At 43.6% G+C, this 23,881-nt stretch overlaps 3 non-coding genes across 3 annotated transcripts; 1 reads left to right on the top strand and 2 right to left on the bottom strand.

Moving 5' to 3' along the window:
- The first annotated feature begins 1,028 nt into the window (after positions 1-1,028).
- On the top strand, positions 1,029-1,101 carry TRNAE-UUC. The gene has a single exon. It is a non-coding gene; the product is annotated as a tRNA-Glu (tRNA).
- A 6,906-nt stretch (positions 1,102-8,007) lies between these two features.
- TRNAC-GCA lies at positions 8,008-8,079 on the bottom strand. Its single transcript has one exon. It is a non-coding gene; the product is annotated as a tRNA-Cys (tRNA).
- Positions 8,080-20,900: 12,821 nt separating this feature from the next.
- Positions 20,901-20,973, bottom strand: TRNAE-UUC. The gene has a single exon. It is a non-coding gene; the product is annotated as a tRNA-Glu (tRNA).
- Between the last annotated feature and the right edge of the window lie 2,908 nt (positions 20,974-23,881).

Raw genomic sequence — 23,881 nt, 5'->3', positions numbered from 1 at the left:
CTCAAGCAATATTAGAAAAACACCATCACCATCTCCACCTTCATTATTTTAGGCATTTCCAGTTGTATTCTGGCCTCAGTCACAGCCAGCTCTTCACCCACCCCATTCTCTTTCAGTCATTATTTATCGCCGATATGGAAATATTTTCCTTGGCTCCTGTTTGTTCTCTCCACAGATTTTCTCCATATATGACCCACTTCAACAGCAAGAGCATGATCAAGGTCATTTTCACAACCCCTCTATCTTATTAGCAATCAATGAACTGAATGGTACACAGGCTAGAGGTAATTATGGCTCTACTTAAAAACAGATGACCTTGGAACGCTGTATTTGAGAGGCAGAGGTAAGATGACCAGCCATCGTGGGTTGCCTGGGACTGAGGGGTTCTCAGGATGTGAAACTTTCAGTACCAAATCCAAAATGTCCTAGCAAACCAGGACAAGTTAGCCACCAAGGGCAGAAAAGCATAATGTATGCTCTGGAGCCTGGATTCAATTCTGATCCTTCCACCTCTTAGCTTTGTAACCTTGGACAAGACACATAACTTCTCTGAGCCTTGGTTTTCTCATCTGTAGATTGGAGATAACCAAAGTACCTCCATTGGATTGTTGTGAGGATTAAATGTGTTAATGAACATAAACAGCTCAGGATAGTACCTAGCACGTAGTATGCTATGTGTGATGGTGTGATGTATGTTATAGTATATGTCACATACTACTAGTAATTCAAAGTTGTGCAATATCAAAGCATAATCCAAATGTACAATAAAATCTCTGTTTTGACCAGACACAATCTAACCTGGATCTTTAACTGAATTTTATTTGTTCAGTATTTTCCTTCTAATGAAAGGTACAAAAGCAGAACTAGCCAATCTTTTGGTCTCCCCAAACGTAAAATCCAGGCGTAGTCTTTGATGAAGAACTGGTTTTGGCCTGAAGTACCTATGTACATTTGCTATACAGATCAGCCATTGCTGGCCAGGAGTCATCATTTCTGTTGATCCTGAATTAAGAATCATCCAGGGGAATTTCCTGGCAGTTCAGTGGTTAGAACTTGGCACTTTCACTGCTGAGGGCCCAGGTTCAATCCCTGGTCAGGGAACTAAGATCCCATAAGCCATGTGGTGGGGTCAAAAAAAATAAAAAAGAAAAATCCAAACACCTTTACTATACCATACTAGAATCATCAGGACAATGTAGCCCTCCTCTAACTAGAAAACTCCATTATTTGGAACTTCCTCTTCTCCCAAGCATTCTAGTTTATCAGGGTATACTATCACACTATTTTAGATAAGTGACTTGAGCCTCTCAGATTTTGGTATTCTTGGAGGGTCCTGGAACCAATCGCCCACCCTCCTAAACATACCAAGGAATGACTATTCTGTACTAGGGAAGCCAGTCCCAGTGATGTATTTACAGCACAAAGGTAAAACAGGTGTTCTTAGCTGAACTGTGTCCCTCCAAAAGATATTGAAGGTAGGATTCTGCACCCAGTTACAATAGATGATAATTCTCCCCACCCCATCAAGCAATTCTCTGATACCAGCTGGGAGTCATACAAGTAAACTCAATTCAGATATTATCTATCTGGAGAAAACATCAGACCCCACAGGTTAAGGGCTCAGTCCTACAAGACTGCCCCCCACCCCACTTGCCAATTGCCAATTCCAAGTCCAGGTTGTCACCTACCTGTGCATGCGTGTGTGCTAAGTCATTTCAGTCGTATCAGACTTTTGCGAGCCCGCCAGACTCCTCTGCCCATGGGATTCTCCAAGCAAGAGTACTGGGGTGGGAAGCAGTGATGGGGGATGCCTCTTTGAGGAAGAGACTTCTGAGCTGCAGAGGAAGTCTCTCCAAGAACCTGGCAGGCAGAAGAGCAGATGCAAAGGTCCTGAGGCAGGAAGGTGGCCAGTGGAGCTGAAGTGAAGCAGGAGGGAACAGACACTCTGTGGAAAAATCCCAAATTTCCAAACTCTATTTGGGTAAGGGAGTCCTGGGACACTGGGTCTAGGAGTGGAGATGGGAGATGGGAAATTTCACATCCTTCTTCCACTCACCCATTTTTCCCATGCCTGGGACAGAACCCTGAAAGGGACACGTTCAGCTTTCAGAGAACAGGTGAGGCAACACGGGTGTGCCACCACCCTCCAGGGCAGCAGCCCATTAGACCTCTCCAAATTTTAGAGGCTTCCTCTGCTACATGCATTTCCACTCTCTCTAGTAAGGGAGTGGAGGCATCCAGGGCAATGTGCTATAATAGTTATAACTAGCTTCACACCACCACCCCACCACCACCATCCCCAAATCCTAGAGCCAGCCACCTGTCACTTCTCTGCTTTGTTAGAGCTTAGAGTTTGTCAGCTCTCAGGTGCAAAACAATGTGACATAAGCTGTGTTTTGATCTGCTTTGCTTGTTTCTGTTTGCTTTTTCCACCTAGGGAATTCCTCCCACCCCCAAGCAGCCTAGACAAACTCACTTTCATTCTTGTGTATTTTTCCCCTCTGGGTGTGAAGCTGTCAGACCTGAAAACCAGCAAAGAAAGCCATCTCTACAAGGGCAGCTTCTCTGCAAAGGTGTAATATGATGCTTTTGGAGGTAATTTACACTGGAAGTAGATGTTGGAAGTTATTCTTAATTTGCAGCTCACTGGCATTTCACACCAGGACTCACTGGTCCTTGAGGTAAGGGGCCAGGTCAGTAATGCCTTTTGCACCTTTCTCTCTCTCTCTCTCTCTCTCTCTGTCTGTCACACACACACACACACACACACACACACACACACACACACACAGAGTGATTTACCACCTTTCATTGTACTTCAGAGGGGAAAGAGGAATTCAGAGCCACAAACCCAGAGCTGGCAGCAGGGATGGGGTGAATCAAGACCTTCACTTCAAAGGTTCTGACACTCATCATGGTGTAATAATGAACCAGCCTCCCTCGCCCCAGGGCTCAGTGCTTCCTCTGCTCCCCAGCCACTTCTGGGAAGGCTCTTCCACACCTACCGGAGAGCTGAGAAACTGGCTTTGTTCCTTAAATTACAAGAGCTCCCATCCACCATGGATCAAGAGGTGCCAAGATGAGAACTTGGAAGAAGCCTGATCCTAAATCAGGTTGGACAGTTGCCTCTTTGGAAATGGCAGTTTTCTAGAAGCTGGTGGAGTCAGTGATGAACAGTCTTGGAAAGAATCTAGGTAGAGATACTGGGATGCCAAGAGAGCAGAAACACCAGATCCCAGCCCTGGGAGGAGACAGTGGGGTCACCAAGGGATGGCTTAAAGAGACTTCACCCATTCCTGTAACCAGCCAGCCCTGTTCCCCAGCTTTGATGTGGGCTATTGATTGATATTGACTATTTCCAATTTTTTCTAAAGGGCAGGTCACTGCTGCCACCAAGTTTTATCCAGGAATCCTTTAAGCCCTCCTGGATAGAAATTTTTAAATGTTTATTTGTTTTATTTTTGACTGCATCAGGTCTTAGTTGCGGCACGTGGACCCTTTCCTGTGGCACGGACTCCAGAGTGTGCAGGCTCGGTAGTTCCCTGACATGTGGGATCTTAGTTCCCTGATCAGAGATAGAACCCATTTCCCCAGCGTTGGAAGGCAGCTCCTTAACCAATGGACCACCAGGGAAGTCCCCTGGATAGAAATTTTGAATCCATGATGATAAAAGAAATAACAAAATAATAACAGTAACAGGGAATACTCTGGCGGTCCAGGGATTAAGGCTCATTTCTTTTCTGACACAGCCCAGGTTCAAGCCCTGATCGAGGCATTAAGATCCTGCAAGACTCGAGGCCTGGCCAATAAAAAAGTAATATAACTCAGAAACCACTCAAGACCCTCTGTTGTCCACACTCCCAACCTCAAAATATTTTATATTTATAGAATGCTTCACGATTTCTACACCCCTTCCCCCATAAGTTATTGATTTAAATTTCATGACAAACCCTTGAGTTCATATGTAGGTGTTAGCCCCTTTCTACTACAGAGGAAACTGATGCTCGAAGAGGTTAAGTAATTTGTCCAAGGTCACCCTGCCACTCTACAGGAAGTGGTGAAATAGGGACTCCGGTCCAAGCATCCAGATTCCTAGTTCAAAGGGCTTACCACTGTGTTCCTTTGCTTCCCAGAACCTCAGATCCACACAGATCTTGGTGGTTGGCAAACGGAGACCACATGTGTCTAGGCTGGCTGGGGAAGAAATGTAACAGGCATTCCCACCAGAGGCAGCAGAGGCTCTGTGACAGCCTTGTTACAGTGATTAAATCATCCTGTGTCAGTGACAGATTAGAAGATTGACAGGCAGGTGGACTAGGAACCTGGAAGCACCTCTGGGACAGCCCAACCCATATGAACCATCCATCACCAGGAACTGGCAGGACCCATGGGCTTCTCCAGCCCCTCCGAGGACCAGACAGCCAGGGGCCCTGATGAGCCAGATGTTATCCCCTGCCATTTGCATCTAAAATTCCTGGTTTCTTGGCAGGAATTGATGGAAGAGGCATAAAGGAGTGGTATAATGGGGTTGGCACTTTTAATTCCTTTCTGACCCCCATTTAGGGCAGCCTCAAGGGGGAAGTTCCCCAAGGGTTAAATGACTTTAGGTGATGAGCATGAATACAATTAGACAACTCAGCCAAGAGGTGTCAGAGGCCTGTGGAGGGCCATTTGGCAGAATCACACTTTTAAACGAATGAATTTATCCTACAAATATATTCTCTCATGGGCCAAATGAAGCATTCACAAAGACATTCACTGTAGCACTTGTCCATGTAGCAAACAAATAAATATTAAACACTGCAGATATAGCAGGAAACATGCCAAAGTAGATGCCCTGATGAGCTTTCCTTCCAGAGATGAAACATTTATTTACTCATCTAATAAATCTTTATTGAGCCCCTACTATATGTTAGGCATTGTTCTAGGACAGTGTTGCCAAATAAAATATAGGCTACCTAGCTAAATTTGAATTTCAGATAAACACGATATTTTAAAAAATTTTTTAACTTTTGACTGTGATGGATCTTAGTGAAGATCCAGCACAGGCTCAGTAGTCGTGGCTTAGCTCCCCCAAGGCATGTGGGATCTTAGTTCCCTGACCAGGGATTGAACCTACATTCCCTGCATTGGAAAGTGACTTGGAAACCCCTGGACCCCCAGGGAAGTCCTCAAATCACAATATTTTTTTAGTATATCTGTGTCCGTGGGGAGGGATGGACTGGGAGTTTGGGATTAGTAGATGCAAAGTATTACATATAGGATGGATAAACAACAAAGTTCTACTGTATAGCATGGAGAACAATATTCAACATCCTGGGATAAGCTGTAAAGGAAAAGAATATAAAAAAGAATGTGTATATTTGTATAATTGAGTCACTTTGCTATACAGCAGAAATTGACACAATGTTGTAAATCAACTATACTTCAATAAAAACTAAAACAAAACCAAAAAAAACTATGTCCCAAATGCCCTGCCCTCTTGGGATAAAAGTATGGGAAATGCTTACACTAAAAAATTCACTGTTGATCTGAAATTGAAATTGAGCTGGAAAGACTGTATTTCAATATATTAATTCTGGCAACCCTATTCCAAGAACATTGTTTATAATTCAGAAACACCTTAAGTGTCCGTCAACAGGGAACTTGTTAAGTAAATTATAAAAAATCCAAACAATGGGAAATCATTACCCAAAAAATAACAAAGTGGATCTATATGGTGATTTAGAATGTCTACAATGCAGAGTTAGGTAAAAAGAGGAAAGTTCAAAATAGTATACAAGTTATCTCACCATCTGGTGAAGAAAAAGAAATATGGAGACATGTACATATGTGTTCATCAAAGCACAGACTCTCTTGGGAAGGTGCCCAGAGATGGATAACTGCTTGCTTCTGCAGAAAGAGAACAAGAAAACTGGGGGAAAACAACAGTACCCCTCAGTACTTTGAATTTTGAAATAAATCCATATCTTACTTATTTTAAAACAACTTCTTTTGGGCTTCCCTCATATCTCAGTGGGTAAAGAATCTACCTGCAATGCAGGAGACCTGGGTTTGATCCCTGGGTCAGGCAGATCCCCTGGGGAAGGAAATGGCAACACACTCCAGTATTCTTGCCTGGAACTGGCAGGACCCATGGGCTTCTCCAACCCCTCCGAGGACCAGACAGCCAGGGGCTCTGATGAGTCAGATGTTATGAGCCAGATGTTTCATGTTATCACATGAAAATATTTACAAATCCCGTGAACAGAGGAGCCTGGCAGGCTACACAGTCCCTGGAGTCGCAAGGGTCAGACATGACTTAGCATCTAAACCACCAAACAACTTCTTTTACCTGTGTCTGTGTTTTAAGATATTTTGACTGGCAGGGTTGTATGATTCTTGGAAAGAGTCACCATAGGCTCCCTGAGGGTCTTCGACACAATTTCAGGATGGTCCAGGAGGCAGGAGAAAGGACACAATGACCTTGGAGGGACACTCAAGTTCAACATCAAAAACCAAGGCATACCTGTAGGACCAGGTATATAATTTTCAGGACCTAATACAACATGGCAACCCCTTGTTCATAAATTATTAAGAATTCCAAAAATGGTAATAGCAGAGCTTTAAATCAAGTATGAGTTCCTTTTACATACAAACAGAGAAAACCCACACCACAGCTGCTGGTGGATTTCTTCGAATAAGGACACCGGGAACATAATTCCTCACACAGCCATTTTCCACACTCACCACTGCTCCAGTCATGAGATCAGAAGAGAAACCAAAGGAATAAAATAAATATAAATCAAAGCCAACCATGTTAATAAAAGGGGTCTAAGGGTCAGTGTGACAGGCAGAACATTAGAATTCAGATAGCTTTAGGCTCTTCCCGGACAAATTACACAAATTGCTGTCAGAGGTGTCCCAAGGTCCACACAAAATATGCCTTCTGGCCCATTTAACTCCCATTTCCCGGCAGTAAATTATTAACTGAACAAGGTCGAGCTGGTACAGCTGTTGCCCTAACACAGGCCTGACATCCACATGGAAGCCCGCTCGATAATTTGTAGTGAAAGTGACCGGCACTAAATCCATCTCTCCCTGAACTGCAAGGGAAGAATCCTGGATACAGCATCCCGCCTCCATTTGGAACCGGTACAAGAGTCCCAATTGAGGAACGACAAGGTGACCCTGCAGCCCAAGAGCAGAGCCTCATAACCCAGCCGTCAGCGACCTTGTGAGGCCAAGGACACCAGAGGGAGGCCTCCAGTGGGTGAGGAGGGAAAGGGAGGAGGTCGGGAAAGGAAAGAGAGAGACTCTGGGAGAAGAGACTACCAGCTGAAGAGGGAGGGACGGAACGAGGAAGAGGGAAGAAATAACAAGCTTTCAGACAACATCTATGGTTCTTCAGCCTCCTCACCACCACCATCTCAGCTCCTGGAAGTCCTTCTGGTTCTTGAGGATCAGCTCAAAGGACACTTCTTCCAGGGAGCTTTCGCTGATTGCCCAAGACCATGTTACTACAAAAAGAAATAATAACATTGATGGAGAGTGTACCACGTGCCAGCTGCATCATCTCATTTAATCCCCCAACCCTTTGAAGTAGACACTATTGCTACCCCAGTTTTTCAAAGAAACCAATGTACAGAGAGGTTTAGTAACCTGCCGAAGGTCACACAGGTGGCAAATGGTAAAGCTAGAAACAGAGAGTCTGACCCCAGAGCTCTCACTTTCCACCACTCAGTACCATTTCCTTCTTCTGCCCCATCTGTGCCCTCCAGCGGCTCAGACTTGGCCTGTGGCTCAAATTTCACCTCTACTCCCGTCTCTAGGACACTGTCTCACCTCTGTTCCTCCAGGAACCCAACCAATATCTAGCACATAGTAGGTACTCATGAGAAGTGAAGTTGCTCAGTCGTGTGTGACTCTTTGCTATCCCATGGACTGTAGCCTACCAGGCTTCTCCATCCATGGAATTTTCCAGGCAAGTGTACTGAAGTGGGTTGCCATTTCCTTCACCAGGGGATCTTCCCAACTTGGGGATCGAACCCAGGGCTCCTGCATTGCAGGCAGACGCTTTACCTGCTGAGCCAGCAGGGAAGCCCAGTAGGTACTCAGTAAATATCAATTTCATTCCTTTCTCTCATCAGACACATGTACAAAAAGTACTGCAAAGAGCCGGACATGGCTAAGCAACTGAGCACACACACACACAAGCTATAGACAGGGAGAAAATATTTACAAATCACATACCCAATCCAGGATTCATATCCAGAATGTATAATGAACTCTCATAACTGAACAATAAGAAAAAGGCAACTTGATTTAAAAAGGAGCAAAAGAACTTCCCTGGTGATACAGAGGTTAGGAGTCCGCCTGCCGACGCAGGGGACACAGGTTCATCCCTCCTTCGAGAGGATTCCACACACCACAGGGCAATTAAGCCCATGTGCCACAACTACCAAAGCCCACGTGCCTAGAACCCGTGCTTGGAAACCAGAGAAGCCACTGCAATGAGGAACCCGTGCACCACAGTGAAGAGCAGCCCCCACTCGTAGCAACTAGAGAAAGCCCTCGCGCAGCAACAAAGACCCAGCGCAGCCACAAATAAATACATTAAAAAAAAATGAGCAAAAGATATGAACAATGCTTCACCAAAGAGGAAATAAGGATGGCAAATAAGTACATGAAAAACTGTTGAATATCATTAGTCATTAGGGAAATGCAAATTTAACCTCTGATGAGATATTACTACACAGGTATTAGAGTGACTAAAATTTAAACTGCTGACAGTCCCAAAATCTGGCCACAATGTAAAACAACTAGAACTCTCATACATTGCTGGTGAGGATGCAAAATGGAACAGTCACTCTGGAAAATATTTCAGCAGTTTCTTAACAAAGCTAAGTATATATACATTTACCCCATGACCCAGTAGTCCCACTCCTGGGCATGTATTCTGGAGAAATGAATATTTATGTCCACACAAAAACCTGCACATATATAACATCTCTGTTCATAATTGCCAAAAACTAGAAATAGCCCCAAATGTCTTTGAATGGATCAAGAAACCAAGTCCATCCAGACAATGAAATATAACTCAGTGATAAAAAGGAACAAACTTTTGGCACAGAAAACCTGGAAGGAGCTCAAAGGGATTTATCCTGAGTGAAAGAAACCAGTCTCTAAAAGTTCCATGCTGTGTGATGCCATTTGTGTGACATTCTCAAATAACAGAACTATAGGGAACAGATAAGTGGTTGCCAAGGTTTAGGTATGGACAAGTGTGGAATAAAGGGATAGCACAGGGAGTTTTTTGGGATGATGGAGCAATCCTGTATCCTGATTATGCGAATGGTGATATAAATCTATACATGTGTCAAAATTCCTATAACTACTCACTAGAATGGCTACAAACAAAAAGACAGGACTTCCCTGGTGGTCCAGTGGTTAAGAATACGCCTGCCAATGCAGGGGACATGGGTTTGATCCCTGGCTGGGGAAGATTCCACATGCCGAGGGGTAACAAGGCCTGAGAGCCACAAAACTGAAGCCCGTGCCTCTAGGGCCCATGCTACGCAACAAGAGATGCTTAACGCAATGAGAAGTCCTCACACCACAACTAGAGTTGCCCCTGCTCACCACAACTAGAGAAAGCCCACGCACCGCAACAAAGACCCATCACAGCCAAAAATTAATTAATTAAGTAAGTAGTTTTAAAAAGACAAATAATAAAAAGTGTTGGTGAGGAGGTGGAGAAACTGGAACCATCATACATTGCTAGTGGGAATGTAAAAGGGGGCAGCCACCCTTGAGAATAGTTTAGCAGTTCCTCAAAAAGTTAAACATCCAATGGGCTTTTAGATATAAGCCCAAGAGAATAAAAGCATATTTCCATAGAAAAATCTGTACACAAATGTTCATAGCAGCATTATTCTTTTTTTTCCCCCCTTTTAGGCAAGCAGCCTGTGGGATCTTTGTTCCCCAATCAGGGATCAAACTCACACCCCCTGCAGTGGAATACCAGAGTCTTAATTACTGGACCTCCAGAGAAGTCCCCCAGCATTATTCTTAATAGCCAAAAACTAGAAGCAACCCAAATGCCCATCAACTGATGAATGGATAATCAAAATGTAGTACATGCAGACAGTGTAATATTATTCAGTGTTAAAAAATGAATAAAGTAGTGATACATTCTACAATATGGATGAATCCTGAAAACATTATGTAAGTAAAATAGGCCTGACACAAAAGGCCATATATTGTATAATTCCATTTATATGAAATGTCAAGAATTATACAAATAGGGATTTCCCTTGATGGTCTAGCTAAGACTCCACACTCCCAATGCAGGGAGTCCAGGTTCAATCCCTGGTCAAGGAACTAGATGCCACATGCTGCAACTAAAGATCCAGCATGCTGCAACAAAGATCAAAGATTCCAAGTGCCACAAGCAAGACCCGGCACAGCCAAATAACTGAATAAATATTAAGGGGGAAATAGACAAATACACAGAGACAGAGAGTAAATCCATGTTTGGCAGGGCTTTGGGGAAGGAATAAATGAGAAATAACTACTAATGGATATGGAGTTTCTTTGGGGAATGATGAAAATTTTCTGAAATTAGTGGTGATGTTGAACAGCTTTGTAGATATACTAAAGGCCACTTAATTATGCACTTTAAAGGGTGAATTTTATGGCATAAGAATTATACTGACAAAAAATTCATAGAACTCTACACCCGCAGGAAAAAAAATAAATTGAAAAAGTCAAATTTAATACAGTTAAGTATTATGCCTAGAGGGTAGGCATAATACTACTTACCTACTGTGTAAAGGTGCCTCACACACTAACCATTTTGGACAGGAGTTCCCAAATTCGACTACACCTTGGAACTTCCTGATGTGGGGGTGGTATTTAAAAATTGTGATGCTTGGCAACCACCCCTAGACATTCTGATTTAATTGGTCTGGGGTGAAATCTGGGTACTGAGCATTTTTAAAGCTTCCCAAGTAATTCTAAAATGCAGCGAAATTTGAGAACCACTGGCTTAGGAAATAATTGATGAACAACCATTCCGGAGAGCCAAAAGCCAGCCCTCCTCCCCTCCTCCATTTCAGAGCGGTCAGATCAGATTTGTCCTTGGCAAACAGAACAGCTCCCATCATTCCTGCTGTTCACTGTGCCAGACAGAAACAAATCTGAACATTCTTTCCAGTTCCTTAAGGGCCACTGCTCTCTCTGGCATGGTTGATGAGACCACCAGCAGTTCTGAAGGAGGGTTTGCTCTGTCATGCTCTGCCCTTCCATCCTCCTCAGACTCTCTCTCTGGCTGCCTGGGTTAGCAGCTGGGGCTGGTGAAGTGGAGGAGTCCACTTAATGAAAGCATGCTCAGCAGGGTGTAGCAGGCTTTCTGAATGACCTTTCCCAGGAACATTCATGTTTTCAAAGCTGACTCCCTGCAAAACACAGGCCTGGAACGCTAAGGATGGAATTTCAGATGCTAGTGGGCATGATTTTATGGCAGAGGGGTCTCTTCCCGGGACTTTTCTGGCACATGTCTAGACAGGTGAAGCAATCACTTGACCTGTCAGTTTTCTTTTCTTATTGATTGGATTGATTCATTGAATGATGTATTTATTTTTGACTGGACTGGGTCTTTGATGCTGTGCACAGGCTTTCTCTAGGTGCAGAGTGTAGGAGCTACTCTCAAGTGGCGGTGAGTTGGCTTCTTATTGCAGTGGCTTCTCCTGTTGTGGAGCACTGGCTTTGTTACCCCACAGCATGTGGAATCCTCCCCAGACCAGGGATCGAACATGTGTCCCCTGCACTGGGAGGTGGATTCTTTTTTTTTTTTTCCATTTATTTTTATTAGTTGGAGGCTAATTACTTCACAATATTGTAGTGGTTTTTGTCATACAATGACATGAATCAGCCATGGATTTACATGTATTCCCCATCCCGATCCCCCCTCCCACCTCCCTCTCCACCGGATTCCTCTGGGTCTTCCCAGTGCCCCAGGCCCGAGCACTTATCTCATGCATCCAGCCTGGGCTGGTGATCTGTTTCACCCTAGATAATATACATGTTTCGGTGCTGTTCTCTCGAAACATCCCACCCTCTCCTGCTCCCACAGAGTCCAAAATTCTGTTCTGTACATCTGTGTCTCTTTTTCTGTTTTACATATAGGGTTATCGTTACCATCTTTCTAAATTCCATATATATGCGTTAGCATACTGTATTGGTGTTTATCTTTCTGGCTTACTTTGTATAATGGGCTCCAGTTTCATCCATCTCATTAGAACTGATTCAAATGTATTCTTTTTAATGGCTGAGTAATATTCCATGGTGTATATGTACCACAGCTTCCTTATCCATTCGTCTGCTGATGGGCATCTAGGTTGCTTCCATGTCCTGGCTATTATAAATAGTGCTGTGATGAACATTGGGGTGCACGTGTCTCACACAGGCAGAAACACACATCTGTGAGTATCTGTGTGTGTGTGTGTGTGTGTGTGTGTGTGAGGTGGATTCTTAACCACTTGGACCACCAGGGAAGTCCCCTGGCCTCTTTTCCTAGAGAGTGAGATCCTAGCTAGCAGCATTCCATTCGCTTCACGACAGTAGTCTGAATTACAATTTCACTCAGCTATGATTAGGTATCATCTGTGGCATCTACAGATGTTCTAAGCCTGTTGATCTCATACTTCATTGAGAGCCCTTTAGTATTATCTGTACTTTGTGTTATTATAATGTTGCTTCACGCAGGCGAGTCTTTTCTCACAGTTTAAGTTGCAGATTACAAAAACCAACTCAGGCAAGCTCAAGCAACAGGGGAGTTTACAATAGAATTACAGGTGGGACCAGGAAAAGGTAAGCCTCAGAGAAAACAGGAATCTGGGCATCTATGGTCGAGATCAGGGAGTAGAACCTGGGCCTCCATCCTAGTGGATAGGGAAGTTAGATCTCAAAGAGTAATAATAATCCAACATTAATTGAATATTTACCACGTGCCAGGCACTGTTCTAAATTCTACATATATTAACTCATTCAATCCTAAGAATAACCCTATGAGGACATTCTTGTTGTAGTAGTTGTTGAGTTGCTAAGTCGTGCCATACTCTTTTGCAACCCAATGGACTGTAGCCCACCAGGCCCCTCTGTCCATGGGATTTCCCAGGCAAGAATACTGGATTGGGTTGCCATTTCCTTCTCCAGGGGATCTTCCTGACCCAGGGATTGAACCCACATCTCCTGCATTGGCAGGCAGATTCTTTACCACTGACCCACCAGGAAAGCCTCTGGAAGAGTATTATCCTCAGATGAGAACCACTGGGATAAACAGACACCCGCAAAGTCGTCTACTTCTCTATTTTGCGAACTTCTTAAAGCTAATACCCATGTGCTTTCTTCTTCTCCTTCTTCAGGATCTGGCCTAAAGGTACCCAGAGCTCTTACTCCAGTTCTTCGTCCCCAGCATTTAGCTGGGCATCCAATCTTACCAACCTGGGATGATAGGAATGAAAATACAAGTCATACATGGTAATTTCCCTTCCAACGAGCTTTCACAAATGTACAACAATCTTCACAGTTTAGGAACTAGTAATTCTTATTATGAAAAAAAAGGTGCCATAGTTAATATTTTTTTAAGTTTACAAGAGAAAAGTACCTATAATCCTAACACCCTGCATAAGTACTCTCAATTTTGCATTTTACTTCCATTCCCTGTTTATACCTGCTCTTACAGTGTACACAGATACAGGCAAAGTGTCTACCATCTGGGTTCTGCTATTTTCACTTAACACTTAGGAATGTTTTCCATGTTGTTATATGGTTTTCATAATGAATGATCTTTTCAAAGTCTACACAGTGTTCCATTGCTCAGATCTACTTTAATTTTAAATGCTCTCCCAAGTGTTAAATGTTTAGCTAATTTCCATGTTTATTGATTTTGGGTTTCTTGCTTTATCAGGAATGCTGCAATACATATGTTTATATACATAACTCTGATTCTGCTTTAATTATTCAAATAATTTCCAGAAACTATTGAGTCAATGAGTGTGGATATCTTCATGGCTCTTGGCACACAGTTCCATATCACTCTCCCAGAGATAGGTACCAATTTACAATGTTTCCTGGCAGTCTATACATGCCCCAATTTTACTACAACTTCACCAGCATTGAGGATTTCATTAAATTAAAAAAAAATCCATCCATATATATATAAAGTGGCTTAAATTTGCAAGTCTGTCATGTCATGCATTTTCCTAGTACTATTTATTATTTGGATTCCTCCTTACATTAATAAATAATACATAGTGTCTAGAAAGGAAATTATTATCATCATTTTACACATCAAAATCCCATCCCAGGACTTCCCAGTGTTTAAGAATCTGCCTGCCAATGCAGGGGACATGGGTTTGATCTCTGGCCCAAGGAAGATTCCACTCGCCACCGGGCAACTAAGCCCACACACCACAACTACTGAAGCCACACACATGCTCTGCAGCAAGAGAAGCCCCCACAATGAGAAGCCCTCATACCGCAGCTAGAGAAAGCCCATGTGCAGCAAGGAAGACCCAGCATGACCAAAAATTAAGTAATTAATTAAAAAAAACCCACCCAGAGAAGTTAGGGAAAGTTGTCCGAGTTCACAGAGTCGGTCAAATTAGAAGGAACATTTTTGATCTACCTAGCCCAGTGCTCTCTGTGCCCCACCCCATAGCTCAGCCTGCCTTAGGCTCAGGGCCGAGATGAGGAGCAAAGGAGGGGCTGGTTCAAAAGACCTCTCTCTGAGGTCTGTAGTTAACTCCCCTCCGACTCCAAGGTTTCAGCCCAGGTCTTAAGAGGTACATGGAAGCAGTCCCCAGAAAGGATGCCTGCTACTGGGTCTCCTGCCTTGCCTCTTCTGTTCTAGGTCCTATGGTATTTCTTTTTCTTCTTCACTTTAAAAAAAAATTTTTTTTTTGGCTCTGCGGGGTCTTTGTTGCCGCACGTGGACTTTTTCTATTTGCGGCAAACGGGGGTACTCTCGTTGCAGTACGTGGGCTTCTCATTTCAGTGGCCTCTCTTGTTGCAGAGCACAGGCTCTAGGGCACTCAGGCTTCCATGAGGGCTCTAGAGTCTGGGCTCAGTAGTTCTGCTGCACAGGCTGAGTTGCCTTGTGGAATGTGGAATCTTCTTCCTGGACCAGGGATCCGGCCTGTGTCCCCTGCAGGCAGGGAATCTGCAGGCAGATTCTCAGCCACTGGACCACCAGGGAAGTCCCAGGTCCTGCAGTATTTCACCTCTGATACATTCCTGAGGGTAGTGAATCCCAGACCTGGCTGCTTCCCGGGATCCCTTGGGAAAACCCTTTCCACTTCCCACGCACATATAGCTGATCTGTGGAGTCAGAATCTTCAGGGTCTGAGGTCTGAGGATCTACAGTTTTTTAACCCCCTCTAGATAATTATGAGGCTTACCTAGGTTTAGAACCCATTGTGTCAGGGCCCATAATCCCAGGAGTGCTTGTTAAAAACTCAGAATCCTGGCTTGCCTTGGGCCTGCTGTAGGGCCATGGATTTTGCATTCCAACAAGCATGCTGTCCACAGACCATACAAAGGGGACCTCTGGGGACTGGGAAAGGGCCTCTGCAGCCACCACTTTCCAATTTAATCAAAATGTAGACGAACCTCAATTCCTTCTTCCCAGAGGAACCAGCTAGTTTTCCTATAAATCCAGTTTGCTCATCTAGCTCCAAAGTGTTAGCATAAAAGCACTGGAGAGTGAAGGAAAAGGAGAACAGCAATCCTGCCCAAGAGAAAAACCTCTCTTCCAAGCAAAGGGGCGGGGGGGGGTGCTTCAGTGGACAGCGTGGCAGGTGGTGTTTATCTGCAATCATGAGCTATTCACCAAACTCCCAAACCGCCTGTAAGATGCAAATTGTCCAACCGGAAACATCCCTTAGCCATTCATCTTGTGAACTGATGGCAGTCACCTTCTTTTTCCCTTTCCCAAATCAAACTCCTAAGAAGCCAGCAAAGCCTGGAAGCCACACAAAGGCAATGCTTCCTGTGTCACAGAGCAGGACATCACCCCAGCCCCTGGAGTTGGGTTTATTTCCTTAGACAAAAATCACAAAGATGTTCTCCTTTTATTGGAGGTGGGGAGAGATGATATTTAACTTCAGACTTGTAGCAGTCTTCCTGTCTCACTCTCCACCAAACACTTACTGAGAGCAGGAATCTGGGGTCCCAACCCAGACCAAGTCATTTGTTTTTCAAAGAGTTTTTACTACAGTTCATCACTTACCAAAAACCAACAGCTTTGGATTTCCCTGGTGGTCCAGTGGTTAAGAATCTGCCTGCCAATGCAGGGGGCATGGGTTTGATCACTGCTCAGGGACGATCCCACATGCCGTGGCGCAACTAAGCTCGTTCGCCACAACCACTGAAGCCTGTGCCCTAGAGCCCATGCTCCGCAACAAGAGAAGTCAAAGCAATGAGAAGCCCACACACCGCAGCTAGAGAATAGTCCCCCTCGCCAAAAGTAGAGAAAGCCTGCATGCAGCAATGGAGACCCAGCATAGCCAAAAATATAAGTAGATAAATAATTTTTTTTAAATACTTACAGCCTTGAACACAAAGGACAGGTAAAAACCCCAATGAATCTGCAAATTTTGGTTTTGAAGTAGCAAAAAAAAAAAAAAAAAAAGAATGAAAAGAAAATTAAATGAAACCCCTTGGGATTATGATCATGGCCAAAAAAAAAAAAAACACAAAACTTTAAAACATCTGTCAAATTGACAAAGATTTAAGAGAAGTTTAATACCCAATTGTGCAAGAAGTGAGTAGCATTCTCTTCTACTGTACTTCCTAGAAGGCAACTGGGCAAAAATTAGGCAAATCCCATGCCCCAACAATCACAGTTCTAGGAATTTATCCCAAGGAAGAAATCCAGGGTACACAGATATTACTTACAGTGATATCTGTAATATTGAAATATTGAAATGATTTAATGTTCAAGGGTAAGAGAATAAAAATTGTAGACATACAGTGGGAACCTAGTAAGCTCTTTAAAAATAATGCTATATAGAACAGGAGTCAGAAAACCACACCCACAGGCCAAAGGGACCTCTCTCTTGCTTTTGTAAATAAAGTTTTATTGGAACACAGCCATGCTCATTGTCTTTGTGCCCTCAACAATTGCTTTCATGCTATATGACGGCAGTAGTTCCAACAGACCTTATTACTTACAGAGGGTGAAATATTTACCATTTTAATCCTTGTGGAGAAACTTTGCCAACCTCTGCTATAGAAGAATATTTACAATGTTTTTGATATATTGCTAAATGAAAATTTAAAAATCAGGCTACCACATGATACCATTTTTGTTATGCATAGGTATAAGATTGAAATAAATTCAAATAATAATGATTCTGTCTAGGTAGTGGGATCATAGGTGGTCAGATATGTCTATATATTTCTGAGAGGCTCTCTTTGTGTTTTTCAGGTCCATACTGAATATGTATTATTTCTATAATTAGTAAGAGGGAAGAGGAAAAAATAAAAGTGGGACTTGCCATCTTCTACTCTCTGCTCTTAACCTCCATCCCAACCCCCAGCTTCATCCCAACCTTCCTCCAAGGCACCTCCTTGCCCCCATCCCTCACCCTAATCTTGTCTTCCTTTGCAAAATCTCTGCTCAGTTGAAAAAAGGAGAAGATACTTTTTGTTCCAGGCAAGGCCCACATCATCATATGCACCTGGGGACAAGGAGGGGCAGGAAGGAGAAGAAACAGAGTTTTGTTTTGTTTTGTTTTTTTAAGCTGGTTTTGCCTCTGACCTAAAAATACAAGCCTTAGTAACATCAGGGCTCTAACTTATTAACATAGTAACATTTAGTAACCTTCAGGGCTCTAGCTTATTCTCCAAACCAAGAATTCCTCAGTGCTGCCATAGTCTAGGACATGGGTAAGGGCTTGTGCTGAGGCTGAAGGCCTGAGTACTGACCAACATTACGACATCAAAAGAGACCTTCATGTACCCACTCAACAAACTGCCCCCAAACACTCATTGGCATGAAACATAGCCCTACCTTAAAAACTGCAAAGACAAGTTTGAAACTTTAAAATAGTCATAATAAATCTTTTTTTTTTTTCTTATGCCATCGTGCACAGTATGCAGAATCTTAGTTCCCCAACCAGAGATGGAACCTGGGTCCACTGCACTGAAAGCACTGAGTCCTAATTACTGGAAACCAAGGATTTTTTTTTTAATAAAGCATCTCCTCATTATATTTGTTTTTATTTTATTCATTTTTGGTTCCACCAGGTTTCCGTAGCCGCGCACAGGCTTTCTCTAGTTGCAGTGTGTGGCTTCTGACTGTAGTTGATGAACACGAGCTCTAGAGTGTGGCTCAGTAGTTGTGGTACCCCAGCTTAATTGCCCTGAGGCATGTGGGCTCTTCCCGGACCAGGGACCTGTGTCCCCTGCATTGGCCAGCAGATTCTTAACCACTGGACCACCAGGGAAGTCCCTCAATAACCTCTTAATTATAAACTCTTACACTTGCACAGAACATTATATTTGTTGGATCTCTTTTACATACTTAGGTCATTTTATTTCTCCATACTCAATGTATCAACAGTCAGATGTTATTAAGCACCACCTCTGCACATGGCCCCTTGGGAAATATGAAACAATATAAGCGTACTACAGAGGTCCTCAATCACGTTGCAAATCAAAATCACCTGGGGAGCTTAAAAAAAAAACAACAGATGTCAGAACTTCCAGGGGTGCAGCCTGGGAATCTGATTTTTAAAGCTCCCCCAGGGAGCTCTCCCACATGCAAGACAATAAGGTCAAATGATTTCAATGGGTGGTTCTGGAATTTAGCTGCACACTCAAATCACCTGGAGGATCTAAAACTCCCAGTGCCCAGTCTGGCACCCAGACCGATTCAATCAGAATGCCCCTGGGCGGACTCCGCCATGAGTATTTTCTAAAATTCACCAGGAAACCCAAGGTGCAGCCAAGTTTGAGAACCACTGAACTGAAGGAATTCAGAGGTGATAAGAGGGCAGGATAGAGTGACCAAAGAATGTTTCTGCGGGAGATGGGAACCAAGCCATGGCTTTGAGAACGAGCAGAAAAGAAAGGAATTTGAGGGTGGAGGACAGCATAAGCAAATATTTGGCTCAGACCAAAGATTCATGATGAGAAATAAGGCCAGTATCTTAGGGTGGGGACAGGTCTTGAGGGGCCAAGAAGGCCAAGTAAGGGGTTTGATTTATACCTAAGAGAGAGTCATAGAAGATCTTAAGCAAGGAAGTGACTGATCTAAGATTTGGGGGAAGATAAATCTGGGAGTAAGTACATAGAGATCAGCTGGAGTCAGGGGGACTGGATAAGAGATTATGAAAGATTTTCTGAAGCCATAATACCTAGCAAGGGAGAGGGTAACAGAGACACACATTCTCTCCTACTGCTGGAATGTGCATAAATTGTCACAACTTTTCTGGAAGGCAGGGCAGCCCCAGCCTTTAGGGTACCTTTGTGAGGATTGGGACGAGATACCCCTACCTCCAAGGAGACACAACCCCCTGCCACAGTGCATGGCGGAGCTGAAGCTGGATTTTTGGTCCTGGCTTGCTCCCCTTGACACAGACCCTCATGTGCAACAAACAACCCTCACAACTGTCTACAGCAGCTCTGCTAGAGGACACGTTCACAAAGCTGCAAGACTGTACATAAACACCTCAGCTATGGGTCACCAAATGTGGAGCCTTTAGGGATTGTTCCTGCGTCAGGGCAGCAAGTTCACCATAGAACCACATGTATGCTAGAAGTGCCCAAGACAGCAGTGAGGGTTCTGGCAGAACTTGGACCAGGGAAGAACACATCAGTGACAAGCATAGAGTATCTATGATCCAGTAGATATTTCCTCTTCTGCCTTGATTCAGAACGCTGCTTTTGTCACACAACGATGTACCCAGCATTAAGGATGACTCAGGATTCATCTAAGTCATTCCTGGTCATTGCTATTCCTTTTGACAGCAACTGTTCCAAGGAAGCATCTAACAGTCCTGTCTACCAACAATAAGAGGATTTGCCTTCCTCCAAAAGAGAGAGGTACATGAAGTGAAAGTTTTTGGCCTTGTTTCCTGTTTGGAAGGCGGTTGTATGAGGATGTGATGTTGGAGTTGTGACAGTTATCTTGCAACCATGAAGAATGTCAGAGATTCTCAGAGCTTCTGAGCCAAGAGAATCTCAGAGATTCTGATTCAGTGCCAGATTCGACAAGTTCCCAGTTCGAATCAGACCTTGCTGAGCTGCTTAACTAATTCTCAAAACTTCATGTTTTGTGAAATAACTAAATGCCTTTACAATTTAAGTCACAATTCTTTAGGTATTGTATTACTTGCAACTGAACACATCTGAACATTTACAAATTAACTTATCCAACAAAAATTTAATGATCTCCTACTTGATTGTTGCTAAGTCATGTCTGACCCTTTTTTAACCCCACAGATTGTAGCCTGCCAGGCTCTTCTGTTCAAGGGATTTCCCAGGCAAGAATACTTGAGTGGGTTGCCATTTCCTTATCCGGGAGATCTTCCTGACCCAGGAATCGAACCGTCTCCTGCATTGACAGGCGGATCTTTTACCACTAAGCCACCAGGGAAGCCTGCTCCTACTTGATACTAGAGATTTAAAGATAGTTAAAACTCCAGCCCTCTGGGATTATACATTGTAGAGAAGACAGAGGGTTAAAACAAATAAACCCATGTGACAAGTGCTCTAGTAGAGGTGTGAATAAACTATTGCAGGATGACAGGAGGCAAAATGACTTCCTCTGAGAATAAGAGGGTACTTATTTATTTTTATTTATTTTTGAATGTGTTTTTGGCCAGGCCGCAGGGCTCGTGGGATCTTAGTTCCCCAGCCAGGGATCAAACCTGGGCTCTCAGCAGTGAAAGTGCAGAGTCCTAACCACTGGACCATCAGGGAATTCCCTGAGAGGATATTTGGATGGGATTTTGTTTTAGACATGAGGTTTGAGGGATATCTAGATGAAGATGTCTATAATGCCGCAGGCAGGTCTGAATTAAATATATATATTTGGGAGGCATTAGCAGAGGGCTGGTAGTTAAAGTCATGGGAGATGTTAGAATCTCCCTACCTGTGGATCAGTGATAATATCAGCAGTTTAAAAATGAGAATAGCAGGCCCAGGCTAAGACTCATGCATTCGCTGGTTTAACTATATCAAAGCTCCAGGGCAGCATCTTATGATTGAACCTGTTGGTCTTCTCCCCAGGCTCACAAGATAGATGCCAGGGCTTCAGGCATCATATTCTCACATTCTGTTTAAAGGCACCAAAGTCTGCTTGTACAACTGTCCCCTGAAGTGCCTCCCACCTAAACTTCTGCTAGTGCCCCACTGACCAGGGCTATGTCATATGTCCACCCTTAAACAAATCACAGGCAAAGATGAATTATTTATTGTGACTTCTTGGACCAATCATGATTTGTCCCTGGCATAGAGGAGAGGTCACCTTCCCTGAACAAGAAGGAAAAAGAATAATTGTTGCATGGGCGACCAGCAGTATCTGCTACTCACTGAGGGAGCCAAGAGATTAGACAAAGGCCTAAGACAGAGAATTGGGAACTTGTCAACATTTTCAGGACAGAAAAGGAAGGTGGAGATGAAAAAGAAATGATCAGAAAAGGAGGAGCAGGAAGTCCCAGGAGAAAAGAAAAGAGAGTTTCCAGAAGGAAGACGAAGCCAACCGCTTCAAACATTATAGGGAAGTCAAATAGAGAAAAACAGTCCTGGAGGCCATTCGTCTTGGTTACTAGGAGTTTACTGTTGACTTTGATAAGAATGTTGCCAAGAACATAAAAACATATTAAAAGGGGTGAGTGGGAGGGGAAGAAGTAAAGTGTTCAGGAAAAGGGAAGAAGCAAAACATGCAGCCACTGGGAGAGGACTTGGAGGGAAAATTGTATTGAACACAGAATCTGCCAGAATCCTCAACTACAGTTAGACTGGATTGGAAAAGCAGGAAGACTGACCAGCTTCCTCTATTGCATATTCATCAGGGACCTTCTTGCCAGCTTGAGAGAGGATGAGACAGAAGAGCCCCTCCCACCCTGGCTCCATGATTAATTTCATCTCTCATGGGGCTGGGCATAAAAGAGGGACTAATCATGCTCTCCCACCATCTGGGCAATTATGGTCTCCCATCAGCTGGTACAAAATGAGGCGTTTGTGACACTTAATGGCAACCCTGCCCCCATCACATCTGGGCCTTAATCTCTTGAATTAGCCGAATCAAGGGAAATTTGGAGTTGTATTGTGATTCAAGTGATGGAATAAATAACCCCTTGGCCAGGCTGCACTCCAAGTCTCCCCGCCTTGGTGATGCTTAATTGGCACAACTGGCAGACACCTTACAGGGGATGCAGGAGTCTGGGCAATAGCGTTGTGGTAGGAATATGCCCAGCTTGGATTCCTCCTGCATGGAGCCTTCCCAGACCTTCCCCATCTGCTGTCCACCCCGGACCCAAGAGCTAGAGCAAAGGGATGTCACAAAGTTGGCTGGGGGATCCCCTGCTAGGCAAGCATCCACCGCTCCACAATTCGAGGCTACTGTGATTCTAGGGTCCCTGTGTGTCCCCTTATCCTGGTGCCTGTATCACACAGCATCAGAATCCTCTGGGACCCTATCCCATTGATGGCTGCTTGAGGGCAAGGGCCAGATCTGCCTTGCTGAGTTTCTTCTATGCCCAGAGCCCAGAATAGGCACTGGCATAGAGCAGAACTCAAGAAGTGTTGGCCACGTGAGCAAGCAAAGAAATAAATGAAAGAATGAGGGGCCGCAGAGAATATATTCTGACCACAAAACACTCCTCAAAGGGCATTTCTTCAAGAACCATCATGTGTTCATAAGGAGACCCTGTGTCCCTGGGCCATGGTTTCTGATAGGAAGGTAATGCTTAGGCTCCTCTTCTGGTTCCCTTTTGATTATGAAGCATCTTCCCATCTAGTATCTCATGACATTCTCAATCACATTGATAGGTTGGAAAAGGAGAGGAAATAACCAAATGAAATTCCAAAACAGATTCAGCAGGGACCTTCTTGCTCCTATCAAGGGTGTGATTAGGGCAGAATCCCCTTCCTATTTGTGATTCATTATTGCTGACAAAGGTCTGTATAGTCAACGCTATGGTTTTTCCAGTAGTCATGTACAGATGTGTGAGTTGGACCATAAAGAAGGCTGAGCGACGAAGAACTGAAGCTCCTCCAGGACCCTGAAGGACACAAGGCCACCTTGACAGTTAACAATAGCTACAAAAAATGTCTCAAAGTTCACCTTTGATCTCAGTATATAACCAAAATTTGCTATTCTGCTTTGACTTCATCCTTTGGAAAACTGAGTTGTTAAGTGTGTTCTTCAATGACATTTCTGAACTTGTATGTGATGGGTAATCATGTGGCCACATATTTTGCCATCATATCTTGTCAGTTATAACATCAGTTACACAAACAAGGCATGTCATACCAATTTATTAGTATATGTGAATATTGTTTTTCCGTGAAGATAAACATTCCCAATGTACCTTGGAGTAAAATTTTCCTGTATGCTCTATGTGTTGAAATTATTGTGTCAAGGTTAAATTTTTCTAAGAATGAATGATGAATGTGAAAACCAATAGTTCTATGTACAAAAATAGTGTACAACTTTCAAATGGTGATACAAAGAAATAGGTGAGCAACTATGTAAATATCAAAGAGTGTGTTGACTAAATCAGTGCTTCTCAAACTATCTAGAAAGTTGGGGCGAGGAGAACTTATTCTCCAGACATCTGATTGGATAGGTCTCTGCACCAGCCCAAGAATTTTCCTTTAGAAC

This window comes from Cervus elaphus, chromosome 5, assembly GCF_910594005.1.
Source record: "Cervus elaphus chromosome 5, mCerEla1.1, whole genome shotgun sequence".
Taxonomy (NCBI): domain Eukaryota; kingdom Metazoa; phylum Chordata; class Mammalia; order Artiodactyla; family Cervidae; genus Cervus; species Cervus elaphus.
Note: the sequence above shows the minus strand (reverse complement) of the source record. Positions and strands in the feature narration are given on the sequence as shown.